The 11,290-nt window shown below is 40.6% G+C and overlaps 1 long non-coding RNA gene across 1 annotated transcript in view; it reads left to right on the top strand.

Annotated features, from left to right (window-relative positions):
• LOC112551067 overlaps window positions 1-11,290 on the top strand; it is a 31,748-nt gene that overhangs the window by 10,526 nt on the left and 9,932 nt on the right. The window contains exon 2 of the long non-coding RNA XR_003095212.1: window positions 6,274-6,354. This is a non-coding gene — a long non-coding RNA (uncharacterized LOC112551067). The remainder of the gene's footprint in view (window positions 1-6,273; window positions 6,355-11,290) is intronic.

Raw genomic sequence — 11,290 nt, 5'->3', positions numbered from 1 at the left:
CCCCCCCCCAAAAAAAAAAAAAAAAAGATTTTACTGTATATTCCATAGGTCCCAAAAATCAGTAGTCTGTCACCGAGAAAAGCATATTTCTTCTGACCCAGGGAAGGTGCTTATATAAGTTACATTTTTCACAAGATAAGGCCACTGAAAGTGCTCAGCAGTGATGACACAACACATGTTCACGCCTGCAGAGCATTTTTTAAATGGCCGATCATGCAAAAATGTAACCCTCGTTAAATTAGCTATTAACTGAAGGCGCTCTAGAGCCGAGTGCCTATGGGAACTTCTGTTCAGGTTCCCTGAGAGGGTTAAGCAGGTGATTCTGTCTGCATCCCAAAGCACCCTTTTGGAGGGCTGCCACAGAGGAAAGTCTCCTCCCTGTGCAACAGGGGAGAGACAGGACGGGTAGGTGGGGATGGGGGAGGTAAGGTACCCCTGCTGGGGTCTTGCAGGGAGCTGGCCTGGGCCCATGATGTGAGGGAGCTCTGTTCCCCATTTCTCCACTTCCTTCCCATTCCCCAGCCAAGCTGAGTCAGCAACTGTATGCTGCACCTGTCAAGAGGCTTGGGTGGAGGGGTGGGGGAAGGGATCCCCCTGCCTATGCCTTGCAGGCCTCCCCACAGCTACACTGCTGAGATATTGGAGAAAGCTGTGCTGGGCCTATGGGGGGGGGGGGGGGGGACACTCCCATCCCCTTTCTGAGCCTCTTAACAGCAGCAGCACAAAGCTGCTGGCTTGGCCTTGCTGCGGCCGTAGTCGGGGCAGGGTAGAGTGGAGCCCCACCACCTCATGGGCCAACCCCCTCCCCCAACTACCCTGGCTAGGGCATTGGGGTGGCCAGGCCTTGCCTTCTGTTATACTGATGGAGGGGAGAGGAAACCATGAATAACCTTTGATCTGTAGCTAGGTTTTAAACTGATTAATTCTTTAGATTTTCAAGGCTGTCATTGCAAAGAAGATGGATACAATTTTTTTTCTGCAAAAGAAATGAAATTGTGAATAGCCCTAGATGTTTTAGGGATTAAAAATCAAGAGCAAACATGACCACATAGGAAGGACACACAAGGAATCTCCAGGAATACTGACAGTTACTGGAGGTTTGTAATCTGAGGCCCCTGTCAGATGCTATTAGGGTGGCCATCATAGAGGGCATTCCAGTTTTCTGCTACTCTGTCCTCTATTGATAGAAAACCCAACCCCTTTATGTCTACCCAACGCCTTTATGTCTTCCTCTATTGATATGAAACTGGACACCTTTTATGTCCTCTATTTTTCTCTTAAAGAGAGAAATAGAGGACATAAAAGGTGTCCAGTTTCGTATCAACAGAGGACAGAGGACAACCGGATTGTCCTCTATGATGGCCACCCTAGATGCTATACTTAAGACACGATTAATCAAAATATGTATAACTTTGTGACTGGCTCTCATTACACCTTAAATTGAACATGTGGCTAGCCCAATCAGCCTCCCAGCCTCTGAAGTGCATCAGAGCCCTCGATTCTGGTGATAAGAGTGCTGATCAGATGACTGGTACTTCAAGACAAGTGCACCAAACACCTGGCTTGCTACTTACCAGTACAGGGGGAGTCTGGGATCATGAACACATGTAGCAAGGCAGGAGATGTCACTGTTGGATTGTGGATCAGATTCCATTACATCTTTAGTTAAACATCTGCCAGGAGCCTGCTGGCCCCATTTCCTGAGCCCTTCTCCTTGTAAATATACACCAGTTGCCCATTAGCCCCTGTGTGCCTACCACTCACATTACTTTACCACTGTTAGGGGCTTAATAAGGGAAAGGAGTGATAGGATCTGATGTGTGATCTGCACAACTGAGCTTCCTGCCATAAGATCGCATCACACCTTATTGCCAGTACAGGGGTAGCTCGGGATCATGATCCCAGGTTCCCCCTGCAGCAGCAACTGGGAACCTGGGTTAGCTGACAGGGTGCCAAGCCACTAGGGCACACCATGTGCCCTCCTGGCTGGGAGCCTGGTCAACTTACCTGGGCTCCCACCTGCTAGGCTGCATGGCACTCTGCTGTGGCTGGGAGTCCAGATCAGCTGCAGGCTCCCAGTCATGGGGCAGCATGGTGCTCCCCTGCAGCTGGGAGCCCCATCAGCTGATGGGGCTCCCATCCACAGGGACCCACCTGACCACACATTCAATTAATGGTGGGATAGCAACCAGTCACAACATGGTGATACATTTTTGTGGAATAACTTTGTGGCTTATTCCTTGTTTTATCACACCATTAACTGATTGGACGTGTGGCGGGGTTACGACTTAAGACATAATTAGCTGGTTAATCACATCTTAAGTATAACATGTGGCAGGGGCCTTAGTGTGACATTCTGCTGTGACTGTTACAGTGTTTTAAAAAATGCGATGCTATCCTTCACTTTAAGTCTTGTAACCAAGCCTGGTAATCTTCTTTAAAAATATGTTTTAGTTTCAGCTACACATTACTGAATTTGATGGGACAAAATTCAATGGCCTTAAAATCTATAAACACTTCTTACATCAGGTATTCTTTTATGACATGCATTTGTCCAGAAGAGCAGAACAATGCAATAACCATGTATAAAGGTAATTCAAACAGGTTTATATCATATCAGAAGATACAATTATCATGGCTATTAACACAATTGCACATATTATTAACAGTATTATTAAGAAATAATCCAGAATTCCATCTACATGAGTGATTAAAATTATCACCTGTAACCAGACACACAGCAGCTGATAACATAAGCATGCCAACAATTAATGCATTATATAAAAGGCCCTGCTTCCTTTTTTTAAGTATTTTAAATGCCATATAGTAGATAGCCTTGGCTCATGTAAGCATCATTATTTCCTTTCATAGAAACGTTGCATTCATTTAAGTGTATTTCTAAACAACTCAGTTCAAATACAATAAAGTATTTTTGTGTGAATTTTCAGTAAGGTAAAGCATTATTCTCCTTGAAAGAACTAGTCATCCATTTAAAGAGAGACAAATGCCATCATGAGTGCTTCAGATAATACTTAACATAGAGGACATATTCATTTCCAGTAAACATGCCCACCTCTGTTTATTTCATTGTCAACAAATGTGTTCTCTGTTAAAAATAGAATGTTTATAAATATTATTTCTATAGATTTAAACAGTAAAATAAAGTCATACTAAAATACAAATTCTATTAACATATATTTGCAATTTCAAATGATGATAAACATAATTTATATATATAAGCTTATTCATTATTTGTGTGTGATTGGATGGCTACACAAACACACAAAAACAATGAATTAATTCTGTCAGACAATAAGAGTAACATTTTAATTTTAATCACTTCAGTCTTTACTGACAACCTTTTTTGGTTTTATGATGTGCCAGAAGGTCATCAAGTTCAAGTTATTTCAGACCAGAGATCATTAGAGATGTACCATTGCTGCTATTAGGAGTTATATAAGAGATGGTTAAAATGTTTCTGATGGAATAGTTTTCCAGTGAAAAAGTCCTGATTTAAAAGGATCAAAATGTTCCATGGGAATATGTCAATTCCAATGAAATGCTGACAGAAAACAAGCAGGTTTTCACCAACCTCACCTTCCCAGCTCCCTAGGTTTTTTGGACCTGGTCCTGCATTTGCAGCCTGGGCTTCCAGTTGCATGGACTCCTTGGCAGCCTGGTTGACTTTATGGGTCCTCAGAAGCTGATAAATGGTTTTGGGGTGTGAGTAGTCTTTGCCCAGTAATTAGGACTGACATCTGGAACCACAATATGAGTTGAGGGTCAGGACCCAGGGAAAAAACCAAAGTATCAGCTACTGGACAGGAGACAGCAGCAGAAATCAGGACATAAGTCAAGAGTCAGGAGTCAATGGCTATGTGTATGCTGTTTTCTGAACAAGCCTAGGCACACCACTGAGAAACACGTCCCTCTCACTTGTGTCCTCTCTGCACATACCCAGGCCCACAAATTTGTGGAGTAGATGGCTTGGAGCAGTCCTGTGACAGAGAGAAAAAGTGTGACATTTATGGGATGTTCTGAACCATCTACTCATAAATGCATGGGGCTGTGGCCTAAGTGTAAGTGGGTAGGGCTTATTTCTTGCTGGTGGTCCCAGGCTTACCGAAGAGGTGATATAGATATACTCAAAAGCCACAGTAGGATGCAGTTCAAAGACCAGATGAGCTGCAGGTGAGAGCAGAAATAAGAGACTAGAAATCAGAATGGATATAGAGGAAGAAAATATGGACACGATTAGGTTTAAACACTGACAAATGGGTTTGGTATTAGAGACTAGAAGGCGGCATTGGAATAATCACTAAAGGCTTGAGTGTTGACCTGCTGCCAGGTGCTGTACTAAATACTTGGATTGTTCTTCTCAGTAGCCACAGCCCTGCTGGTTGACCGGTGCTTTAGTTGCCTCAGTCAGCAACACAAAGGCTAGCTCATTCAGCTAACTTTCTATTGTCTCACAGCTTGGGCAGACTGCAGCTGTCTATTAGCCCTGTGATCCTAACAGATAAACAAAGTAAAATGGTTAAGTCACTACTAAGTTAACATAGCAGCTGTTTTTAATATCCCAGATAAATGATTTTAGGAAAACACAAGAATATTATAATAACTGTTATGCTATTTAGAATAGAGTGAAACTTCTTTTTTTTGTCATTTTTCAGTCTCCTGTTTGATGTTGGTGTAAAACAATTTAACATCTTCACACTTCAAAAAAAATTAATACAAGATTTTTCCCTCTGAACTAACTAGAATAGCAGCTGGCTTTAATAATTTTAAAACACAACATAAAGATTAAATTTAAATACATAAAATGAAATGTAAAGCAAATTAAACTGAAAACTAAAATCATTCCAACTAAATTTAATGAAAAATAACATAAAATACAATTTAAATGAAACGTCAATATTGAAACATTTTTCATCTAAATATTACATGTTCAAAACAAAACTTTTCATAATTCTTGTTCAGGAGATTTCAATATGTAACATTTTAAATCTAAGTTGTCATTTTTTTTCAAGATTTTAAAATTTCTCTGGAATTGGAATTTCAAAATTCTTCTGTTTCTACTACAGCACAAAAACAGACTAAGTCCATCAAGGATAGTTGTAGGTCTGGTTGTCCACGAAGAATATTAGGACTCATTGAATAGCATTTTAAAAAAGTCAAAAGTTGGCATAAAGCACTAAAAGTACATGGTTTGTTGCATCTTCTTTTAACATGGATATAACAGGTCTACTTACCCATAGAACTAGCCTGCTGACAGGACTTAATGTCTAATCCAGCATCATTTGGAGTCAACATTAATATTTCAGTGGGCAGTGGATTAGATCTTTGGGCAGTGAAGCTAAATATGTATATTAAACTTGTCATCATATCAGTAATACCACAATAAATTTATAGTAATGCAATATGTACTTTGAGATAATATGCATCTCAGTTCATGCAGGATAACACTCTTCCAGTTCAGATGTGGTTATATTTGGTCAAGGATAAAGACACAGCATAGTAATATTTTACCTCAATTGTACGCAATGTATTATTTTTAGTTGATGTTGCACTTTTAGGAAATTTGGCATAGTGAAGTTGATCATCCTGTAAGTAGTTTATTTTTGGCTCAACATTAAAATAACATTGTGGTTTGAAAATGAATTAATGGCATGTGATAACATAACCAAAAGCCTGGTTTATCCTCAACCCCAGATTTCTTGGGGCTGTGCCAAATGCTTATTGGTTTATCTCCATCTTCAATTCTATTTAAGAGAGGGTGAGAGATGGAGATGAAAAACAACTAATTATTAAAAAAAATAGAATTGTGGACTAGAATATATATTAAAAATCAGTTATAATCTATGGAAAGAAACACCTGAAGAACTCTAGTTGAACATGGTTAAATGCAACATACAACTGTTTTAAATATGGGACTCTGTTTTCCTTGGGCCTATGTAGTTGGCAAATCCACATTAGCTGTGGATTTTGTTTAATGCACAAATTAAGAAGAAAAGATAAAGTTTAGAAAACAGTTCCATCAGCATAAAGAGAGAGAACGTGAGAGAGCTTTTTTTTCAAAAGGTATTTTTCAACTAGATTATTTTCCCCATGGAGTGCCACTTAGCTAAAGGGGAAGTGGGATGGCATATAATTCTTAGCTGGAACATGAGAAATAGGCTGAGGTTCAAGTACTCTATAAGGAGTTTTCTAAACTACATTTACTTTTTAAATAAGCTCTTTGATCAGCAGTTCAGCTTCTCCTTTCTTCTTCAGAAGCCATGAGAAAACAGGAATTAAGCACCAGCAAAGGAAGAAAATTGACAGTGGAAACCAAGCTAAGGATTATTCTGTGATGTGAGTTTGTTTGGATTCGATAATACAGAAGCCTGGTCTTAATGGGAGTATTGCCCAGCTAAGGGCTTGCTTGGCTGCATATCATGTCAACAAATTACAACTTTTAGCCAGATTCTGAAGTTTGCAACCGTAGCAAAAATGGGTCATTTTGTGTCCTTACTTGAATTGATAAAATGTCATTGATTTCAACGAGGCTTGCACAGGTCTTAAACCAGGGTGTAAAAGCATGGATTAGTTTTTTGTGTTTTATTATAGATACCCTCTTACTGCAGAAGGCTAAAATCTGCTAATCTGTTTCAACCCATTTATCTTAAAAACAACTCAGTTTCAGTAATATAGAACAATTTCAAATTTAGTTTCAAGTCACTCCATTTATGTACTTCCATACAGTATTAAAAAAAGAGAATACTGAAGAACACCTAGTACCAAATATTTTTACATAGGAAATTTGAAAATTTTATATTGTATATACTGTGCCATATTTCTGAGGGGTCGGACAATCGCATCTTTTCTATTTTCTTACTTTTCTAGAATAATGTGTCCTGCATGCCCAGGATCAGAATAGAACACAAACCAAATGTGCAGCTACATAAAGGCAGTATACCATTCTCATAAATGCACAGTGAGCTTTCAAAATATTTTTTTATTTGAAAAAAAGTAAGGGTTCTATCTTTTCTGGGGAGGGGTTAGGGAGGGGGGCAATGGGGTGCTTGCTTTTTTGTTTAAGTTCTACCTTGCAAAAAATACAGCACCACCATGCATTGGATTTTGGCACTCCCATTTTCTGTACAGAAAATTTCTAATCTAATTTACCAGCCCTGTTGCTATGCAGTTCCATAGAAATTTCCCAATTGAGTTTAAAGATACCAAGCTCTTTGTTCAACCTTGTTTCAAAAACATTTGATTAGAGATGCAATGAACTGTTCTCCATAATGGTACACCCATGGGAAAAGGTACCTCAGTGTCTGCCAATTAAGTTACAGCCAAAGAAAAATAAGGACAAGGGCAGAGCACTGGCACTAACAAGCAAAAAAGAAAATGCTTAAAGACATTGTGAACAAAATGTAGTATTTTAAAATAATGTCTAGATTCTTTTTGATGTGGAAAGGCTAGTCCTTTATAAAAATCTGGGAAGCAGAAAGAAAGGACTTGGACAGGAGATAAACATAATGCACTAACATTTTTAAGACCTTTCCCCATCGATATTAGCCAAACTCAATGACCCAGAGGGGTGCTATCAATACTAAACAAGCTCAATGACCCATAGAAGTGCTTCAAGGCTGGGCCACTCGCCCTGTAGCATCCAGTAGAACAAAACTAGCTGGTGTTTGGACACCATGGGGATAACGAGATGTTGGGAGCTAAGTTAAAAGTATCCCTTTCAGGATTTTGTTGTTGCTGATGATTTTAAATGAATTTAGTGGTTGTGAAGGTTTCAGCTCTACAAAAGTATGAACATTTTTATTGACAGAATAATGTGTCATGCACCACCCCTATCTACTGTTACATTCAGCCACCAAAACTTCTCATCCACTGCCCCACCCAAGATCAACCTAAAGTACTCCAGAAACAAAGTATCTGGGATTAGCAATGACACCACCCAATGAAGAGGGAGTAGAGGAGAGAGGTAGATGTTACCTGCCAGTGTATATTTCATGGGAACTTGTAGGTCTAACTGATGCCCTTCATTTAAAGTAGCTGTAAGAAGTAGCAGAGCACTGCCTGCCTTACATACAATATAAAAATGAAGAAAGGACTAAAAAAGCTATTCTAACAGATTCATAAGTCAGCAAAACAACCACATGTCCATTTAAAAAAAGTCTTCTCATTTATTCTCCCATTAATAGTTATATAATGGCTAATCTTAGCAGTATGGCCCAAACTTCTCACTTGTCCATAAAGCACAGTGCAAACACTAGGATACGTAAATAACAGTAAAAGAATAGAAAGAGCTAAAACACTGGAAATGCCAGTATAAGTTCTCATGTGATTATACTGCAGGTACTGCAAAATCATTATGATATTCCACAGCCTCTTCCATCTTCTTCCAGCCAGAGGACTGTATCTCCCATCTGACTAAACTCTGAGTCTGCCAGTTATTCATCATTTGTGACTGTCAGGATGTAGCACAGAAGTCTACAGAAGTTAGGAATGAAATCTAAGTTGTTAAAAAAATCAAATTGCAGTGAATCATTTACTCAGTTACACATACCCACAGTGCTCCAATTCATTTCTTATTGATTACACAATTGAGTTCTAAGACCATGAACAGATATGTGTTTTTACCAGTGGAAATCTCTCAGAAATTTCCACCTTAGAAATCTTTCCAGGAGAGGGAGCATATAGATGTTCAGCCTGCAGCTCCATTCAGTGCCTGGCTTTGCTTCACTGGCACTGCCCAGCTTGGGAAAGAGGGTGCAGGCTTTGCTTCACTGTTCCCGTCCCCTTCTGGACCAGTCTGGGGTACATACAGCCGTTACATTTAGATCAATCTACCCAGGGTCTAAATGCTGATCTGTGCAAGTGTCCATAGAGATTAAACTGAGCAAAAAAGGTGGATCCAATTTAAGTTAGTTCAGAGGAGGTGAACTAACAGATCAGAAATATGTTAACCTAAGCTATCAAATACACCAAGAACTCAGTGCATAGATGTTCTCCAGGGCACCCCTGGGGAAGACCAGGAGCAATGTATTATATGTAAAATTAAATGGTTGCCAGATGGATACAGACTCGTGGAAGGTCGCTTCAGGCTCAATTCCAGGAAAAACTCTTTCACAGTCAAGGTGTCCAGACTGGAATAAAGACCCTCCAGTGTTGATGCAGTGACCTACCCTGGAAATCTTCAAAAGGAGACTGGACAGTCACCTCACAGGGGTCACTTGACCCCAGTTACCTTTTCCTGCCTAGTGCAGGGGACTGGCCTTGATGATCTACAAGGTCCCATCCAGCCCCTAACAATCTATAAATCTATGAAAAATGACTGTGTTCAGAGCACAGCCCCATGGCTGAGAAAGCCCAGCCACTTGCCCCAGCCCAAGGGCTGTGGTCTTCCTCTCTCTCCCCCAACCCTAACTGGGTTTTTATCCCCACAATCCCTCCACCACCTGACAGACAAACTCCAAAAATATCACCACCCCCACCCCCTGCAGGTCTGCTAGCTCTCCCAAATCCCATCCCACCCTCCTTCCCTCCCCCCCCCACACCAAGCAACTTACACTGGTTTCGCTGCATGGCTCCTGGTACTGGCAAGTGGTTGTACATGCTACTTCTACTCCTGGCCTACATTCAGTGAATCTCTTTTGGAACTGACTTCTGCCTGGTTAGAGTTGGTTTATTTTTCTCCTGGAACTGCCATTTTTGGTCCAGGAGAAAGAGTAAACATCTGTACAATTTTGGTTTCTACCAGGAGAATGACAGTTCTCCCAGTAGTAATTGAACTCTTGTACATAAATGATATGCTAATTCAGCAGCAGAACATCATCCTGTATGAGAGGAATATAAGAATTTAAGGTGTGTCCCAGGCCATCAAGTCCAGCTTTACAGGCAGTTGATTACCCAAGGAATCCCCAAGGTAATGACCAGCAACTGTTATGCTTCAAAAAATATGTAGCTGTTGATCTCAAAAATGAGACTTGTGTTCATGAGACAAACAGCATTTGTGGAAACTGGTTCACTAAGATAAAACTCACTAGCACACTAAAACAAGACTCTCATTGTCTGACCAAAATGCATTTGAATGGGTGGAATTAGGATTTTGAAAAGGGGGGTACAAATGCTATGGTACATTATCACATACAAGACAACACATATTTTTATGAAGTTAAAAAGAAACTAGAAGCTTTCCTAATAAGTAAGTGGCCTAGGCTTATATTATTCAGCTTAAGACCAGAGCAAAAACAAGTATACATTTAATAGAAAATACATCCATTTGTTGTACCTTACATTATACATAAAAATCAACCAAATTTAGGTAAAAATAATCAAAATATGGTGTTTCATTAGTCCCCCAGTCATTATAATTAAATTGACGTCTGTTTTTTGGATTCATAAAGTAAAATCTAGCCTTCTTGAGCATCTTGACAGTGCATCTAATGCTTCACTGAAAGTTATTTCCACACCTGAGTTAATGTTTTTTAGGTAGAGTTAAAAATAGTTAGCTTGATTACCTGAACATCACACCATTAAAAAGGAGAGGGTCATTAACACCTATGGAGTAAAGAAATGAGAAGGAATCAGGTAGAGCACAATGAGCCACAAAGTCAGTTGACTCTATCACTACTATCTGAATAGAAATGCTACTGCAACTGCCTGAAATTTGGTTTAAAATTTGGGGTGGAACAGGAACCAAAGGGGGTTACAACTGCATCACTGTACCCCCTCCCTGCCTGGATCTCCTCCTCTCCATTCCTTTCAGCTATCCGCAAATACAAAACAAAGGCAAAAACAGAAACGCCTATATCTCAGGGGTGGGAAAAATATGACCCATGGAGGGACTTTTTTCAGTCCCACAGCAGGTCCCTCATTTCTGCACACAGGGGCTGGAGTGGATCCATGGCTAGATTGCATTTTTAGGCATCCCAGGTGACAGTCAATCCTTCCAAATGCTGCCACTGCTGGCCCCAGCCCTGGCGTACCGGTGGGGATCTATATGCAGAGCCCCAACCATAACCCACCCTGTGCCTGTCCCAGACTTTCCCTGGCTGGAGTGGACCAGCTCCAGACCAGCCAGGACCCATGCACACAGCCCCAACCCCAGCCCACTCTGTGCCTGTTCTAGACTGCTCACCCACACTGAACAGCAGCAGCAGTGATAGTAGCCAGGCAGAAGCTAATGCTAGGCACAGGGAAAAAGTGACCACCTCCCCCTTGCCACTGTCAGGTGCTTCTTGCTGCAGCTGCCCAGAGCCTGTGCCTGGGCTGTCCTGAGGCTCCTCTC

Source organism: Alligator sinensis, unplaced genomic scaffold (assembly GCF_000455745.1).
Source record: "Alligator sinensis unplaced genomic scaffold, ASM45574v1 scaffold813_1, whole genome shotgun sequence".
NCBI classification, from domain to species: Eukaryota; Metazoa; Chordata; order Crocodylia; family Alligatoridae; genus Alligator; species Alligator sinensis.
Note: the sequence above shows the minus strand (reverse complement) of the source record. Positions and strands in the feature narration are given on the sequence as shown.